The 6,016-nt window shown below is 39.1% G+C and overlaps 1 pseudogene; it reads right to left on the bottom strand.

Annotated features, from left to right (window-relative positions):
* Positions 1 to 2,945: 2,945 nt before the first annotated feature.
* LOC111541766 lies at positions 2,946 to 3,352 on the bottom strand (annotated as a pseudogene).
* Positions 3,353 to 6,016: the final 2,664 nt, after the last annotated feature.

Raw genomic sequence — 6,016 nt, 5'->3', positions numbered from 1 at the left:
AATTCTCTTCCCCTAATCTGAGTCAGTTGGAGGTGAGCTGATTTTACCAATGGCAGTGTCAGCTACCGTGGACGTGCCTCCACACTCCCAATTCTTTCCTTTCATAAGCCTCAAGATCAAATGACCTTCTCAGTAACTTACGTTTTCAGTTTGACAAAAGTATTTTCACTGGTTCCTTGTAACTCTGCATGGGAGAAATCATGAGAACATTTAACAAGGACTTAAGTGTGTCCACTTATGTCGATGAATCATTTGCTCCTAGCCCTGAACCACTTCTTCCTGCCTCGTTGGCTCTGACTGCTTCTACTCTGCTAATAAGTGGTTTTGTCTGAGTTGTGCTGGAAGAAAAAGATCTGGTGAGGGTGGAATGCATCATGAGTAAATGAAAGTGCCAACTGAAGTGAGAACACAAAGAGGTGAATGGAGAGATTGAACCTATATTCCTTTAAATTTAGACCTGAGCTTATCATTTCAAGACGGGGCTTCAATATTTTAAATTGGAAACAGTTCTGAGTTAATGCTCAGAGGATCCAGTAACAATCTGTCAATAAAGTAGTAATCTTGGGAGATTTTCCCAAAGTATAATTTATGGGCTTTGTACATATGTCTTACGGTAGATATGTACCCAAAGCAGGCTAACCAACCTGACCAAACTGGTGGATTTACCAATTGTGTTTCTTTGAGGCCACACATAGAAACTGCTGAATCTATTAGTGGACTCAATTCAGCTGTTGTAATTTATCAACTGAAGGAACATATCAAGAATCAAGACCAACTTATCTAATTCACATGCTACTTTAGCTCTTTCTTTCATTTCACCTGGGATTTTATTAAGATTGTAGTTTTGAAAACCAGGGTAGAAGTGGGGCAGGGATAGGGGAGCAGAGCGGAGAGAAAGGAAGAAAAACCCAGGATTGAAGATAGAGCTTCCCTTCATTGCTCAATCCCTGATATCCTGTGGCATTGGCTCCCATTCCTTGCCATTTTATTCCAGACAATAGAACCAGTTAGACCTGCAGTGCTTTACTTCAGACATTACATCCTATGACAAACATGTCAACAGATCATAACCCGTGTGGCTTCTCTATTCTTTCCTGAAGCAATATTTCTTTATTATTGGAGCTTGGGAATCAAATAAAGGGAACCTCTCCAAAGAATTAAGGCATTTAAGCTGTGTGTTTTAAAAGCTTATTTTTTGTTCCATTTGGCAGCAGGAATGCTCCAAGGATTTCTGGATAATCAGCACTATAGAAAATTATTCCTCCTTTAAAGTTTCTACTAAAGAATTTACATTACAATTTTACATTTTCTATTATATAGCTCCAACCATCTAAAGCAAAACTGTGGTGTATTGCTTGTGTTTAAAACATGCAGTCACTGGACTGGAAGCAAGCTTTACAGAAGGTCATATTTCTTAAATGTTTTTAAATCTCTGGGGCCATTTTTTTAAAAGAGAAAGTTAAACACTGATAAGATAATATTAAAAGTTAATTTTTATTCAGCTTCTCTTAGGTACCAGATTTCATTCTAAGGGCTTCACAAGCATTAACTCATTTAATCCTCATTAAACACATTAGTTAAATATTTTTATTATCCTCATTTTTTAGCTTAGGACACTAAGGCATAGAAAGAGTAAGAAGGTTGTTCAAGGTCTCACAGCTGGTAGGTGGAAGAGCCAGAATTTGTATCTAGGCAGGCTGCTTCTTGGACTATGCTACATGGCGCTACATGATAGCAAGCTGCCATTTTATAGATGATAAAATTGGTATCTAAAGACATGAAATAATGGCTGGGGACGGTGGCTCATGCCTGTAATCCCAGCACTTTGGGAGGCCAGGGCAGGAGGATCACGAGGTCAGGAGATCAAGACCATCCTGGCTAACATGGTGAAATGCCATCTCTACTAAAAGTCCAAAAATTAGCTGGGCCTGGTGACGCATGCATGCCTGTAATCCCACCTACTTGAGAGGCTGAGGCAGGAGAATTGCTTGAACCAGGGAGTCAGAGGTTGCAGTGAGCCGAGATTGCGCCACTGCACTCCAGCCTGGTGACAGAGCAAGACTGTGTCAAAACAAAAACAAAAACGACATGAAATAACTTGCTAAGATCATATACCTGGTAAGTCATGGAGTCGGGATTTGACCTCGAGTCCCTTGGGCCTCTTTCCAATGCCTTTGTTTTCATTTCAAGTTGACCTATAGGTACAAGTCACAGAAACTGGAATCATACAGTCAGAAGAACAGCTGACAGGCAGTTTGGGTTTTCCCCATTATAGACAAACAAAACCTGAAAACTGTAGGCATTTATTTTAATATTTCCAAATCTAATATAAATAGAGGCTCAGCACCATTTTTCCTAACCAAGCATCTACCTTTGGTAAGTCCTCATTGTTCCTTCTTCCCCCTCGACCTCAACCTCCAAAAGAAGGGCTGGAGGCCAGGGACAAATCTTGACTATGAAAGTGAACAATTAAACATACTTGGGGCTCCATCGATGAGGAATCTCCCACGTTGCTCACCTGTCTAGCGCCAGTAGGGCATCTTTGAAGAGAGTCCCAAGTCCAGTGTTGTAGGACTGTTCATGGGACCTCAGGGTCAACCCCACAGTTGTCATCACCATCGGGCTTGGGCTTGCCCTACAGAAGCTCGCTGACATTTACCTGACCCACATCTACTCAAAATCATACCACATGTTGACTTTTTGATAAACAAGGTGACACGACATGTAAAAATACTGACAGTAAGTGAACAAAGCAGGATACCCAGTGGAGGTCCTGATCATGATGTGAAGTTCTTTTTGAATTTTATATCTTTAAGGATTAAGTGAATTAGAGTATCTTAAGCCTCTGACTGTGTTTGGGACATAGTAGATACTAATATTCTTTTCTTTTTTTTTTTGATTTAATAAAGTTTTATTTTTCCAAATGTACAGTTGGTTGGACCTATTCATGCATCTTCACCAGCAGCTGCAGCATCTCCGCTCTTGGTATTTCTGGTGTAAATTACTTGAGCTCTGTGCTTTGAAACCAGTTTGATAAGTCCTTTACTGTGGAGCTCCGGAGGGGCTGCCCTGGCCAGGGAGCCTCGAATCTTCAGTCTCTCAGAGACCACAGCTGGGGTTATAGTTTGTAGTTGGGAACTTCCTTACAGAGTTTGTCGTAAGTAGCTTTGTCAAACAAGACTAAGTTATTGAGCTTGTCCCGAACTTTGCCTTTGGACCACTTCTTCTTTTTGGCCTTGCCCCTGGATTTGTTCACTGGGTCTTTGTCTTTCTTGGCCGACTTTCCGGCCTCCTTCTTCCTCTTGTCGTCCTTGGGCGGCATTGCGAAGCTCGCAGAGCAGCAGCGGACACAGCAGCCTTGCTAAGATGTCGGACAAAAAGCTTAATATTCTTTTCTTTACTTGTCTTCCATTCCCTTCCCTGTTCATGTAAATAATGATTCTGGAAACCAATCATTATCTGATCAATTATTGAGCAAATGTATTTAAAATACCCGCTGCGTGCCTGGCATTCCTGGGCATTGTGTAGAATACTAGAGTTGTTGCTGGCTAGCCAAGTCTTTAAGAAACATACTTTTAAAAATTATTTTTTTATCATAGTAAAATTTACATAACACAGAAATGATTATTTTAGTCATTTAAGTGTACAGTTCAGTGGCATTAAGTACATTTACAGTTCGTGCAACCATCACTATCCATTTCCAGAAATTTTTTATTATCACAAACAGAAACTCTGTACCCATTAAATAATGTCCTTGTTCTTCTCTTAGCACCTGGTAACCCTTTCTGTTTCCATGGATTTGCCTGTTCTAGGTATCTCTTATTAGTGGAATAATATAATATTTGTTTTTTTGTGTATGGCTTATTTCAGTTAGCATAATGTTTATAAAGTTTATCCATGTTGCAGCATGTATCAGAACTTCCTTTTTGTTGAGATGGTGTCTCACTCTGTCACCCAGGCTGGAGTGCAGTGGCATGATCTTGGCTCACTGCAGCCTCAACTTCCCAAGCTCAGGTGATCCTCCTACCTCAGCCTCCTGAGTAGCTGGGACTACAGGCACGCACCACCGTGCCTGGCTAATTTTTTGTATTTTTGGTGGAGGTGGGGTTTCGCCATCTTGCCCAGGCTGGTCTCGAACTCCTGAGCTCAAGCGATCCGCCTGCCTTGGCCTCCCAAATTGCTGGGATTACACTGCACCCAGCCAGAATTTCCTTTCTTTTTTAAGGCTAGTATTCTATTGTTTATGTTTGCTACGTTTGTTTATCCTTTTATCTGATGATAGACACTTAGGTTTTTTCTACCTTTTGGCTATTGTGAATAGTGCTGCTATGAATATGGGTACACAAGTATCTGTTTGAGTCTCTGCTTTCAACTTTTTTGGGCATAAACCTGCAAGTGGAATTGCTGGATCATATGGTAATTTTATTTCTAACTTTTTGAGGAAATGTCATACGTTTTCCATAGTGGCTGTGCCATTTTACATTCCCACCAGTGATGCACGAGTTCCAGTTTCTACACATCCTTGACAACACAGCTTGTATTTTAGTAAATGCATTTCTTGCAGTATTTTCCATAAAACATAACCATCCTAATGGATATAAAGTAATATCTCATTGTAGTTTTGACTTGCATTTCCCTAATGACTAAGGATATTGACATCTTTTCATGTGCTTGTTGGCCATTTGCGTATCTTCTTTGGAGAAATGTTTATTCAAATCCTTTGTTCATTCCCGAATTGGATTGTTTTTATTTTCATTGCAGAGTTGTAGGAGTTCTTTATATATTCTGGATATTAATCTGCAGTCAGATATATGACTTACAAATGTTTTCTCCCATTCTGTGGGTTGTCTTTTTCATCTCTTGATAGTATGCTTTGATGCATGAAAATTTTTAATTTTGATGGAGTCCGGTTTATCTGTTTCTTCTTTTGTTGTCTGTACTTTTGGTATAGTATCCAAGAAATCATCACCAAATTCAACATCCTTCAGAAACATACTTTTTGTTTGTTTGTTTTGTAAAGAAAAGTCTTGGGGTTGATCCAAAGGGAGTGAGTTATCCAGACTGTTCACAGTGAGTTACAGATCAAACTTCTTGTTCTACTTTTTCCCTGCTTCTCACTACTGCACTTGACTAGTCTTAAAAAAAGTTTAAAAAAGTCTTGGGGGAGAAAAGGAGGAGGGCAAGGATTGAAAAACTGAGTATTGTGCTTGGTATTTGGGTGACTGAATCAATAGTACCCCAAACCTCAGCATCACACAAAATACCCAGCTAACAAATTTACACACGTACCCCCCGAATCTAAAATAAAAGTTGAAATTATTTTAAAAAAGAGAAAACTCTCCAGGGAAATAGAGAATAATTGAGGTCAATGTATAATAATTTCCAGTTGAAGGTGGTAGATAACGAATATACAGTTGTTCAGAGAAGAGGGAAAACAATCCAAGTACCTTAATAAAATCTTAGCTTTACATCAGTTTACTCTGAGAAAGAAGAAATAAAGTGCAAGTGCAGAAGACATAGCGCTTGCCCAGCCAAAGAGGTGTTCTGGGAATAAGCCAACCCCTTGGAATAAGCGACAGTTGCATAATCATTTCAAATAAACAATTTGGATGTACGTAGGATCTTGTATATATATTTATTTATTGTGTACACTTTTATCTCCCAAATCCAATTATGCTTTTAAGAATAGGCAAAAGCTTGTTGTAAGGTGATGGATTGATGGTGAATAGGAGTGAGAAGTAAAGCAATTTTTGCAAGAAGATCAGTTTTGCAATCTGGGAGGCCCCTTACTTTACACTAAAATATCTATTTGTATAGTTTTGTTCCATTGATGAGAGGAAAATATTTGTGATGACATCCATGTGTCCTAAGTTTCTATAGCACTTACAACTTGAGATATTATATCCTGTTGTAAAAGTAGAGACCATGATGTTTGGTTTAGAAAAGAAAGATTCCCCATATATCTAGATTATCTATCTATCTATCTATCTATCTATCTATCTATCTATCTATCTAT

The sequence above is a fragment of the Piliocolobus tephrosceles genome, chromosome 2, assembly GCF_002776525.5.
Source record: "Piliocolobus tephrosceles isolate RC106 chromosome 2, ASM277652v3, whole genome shotgun sequence".
Classification (NCBI taxonomy): domain Eukaryota; kingdom Metazoa; phylum Chordata; class Mammalia; order Primates; family Cercopithecidae; genus Piliocolobus; species Piliocolobus tephrosceles.
Note: the sequence above shows the minus strand (reverse complement) of the source record. Positions and strands in the feature narration are given on the sequence as shown.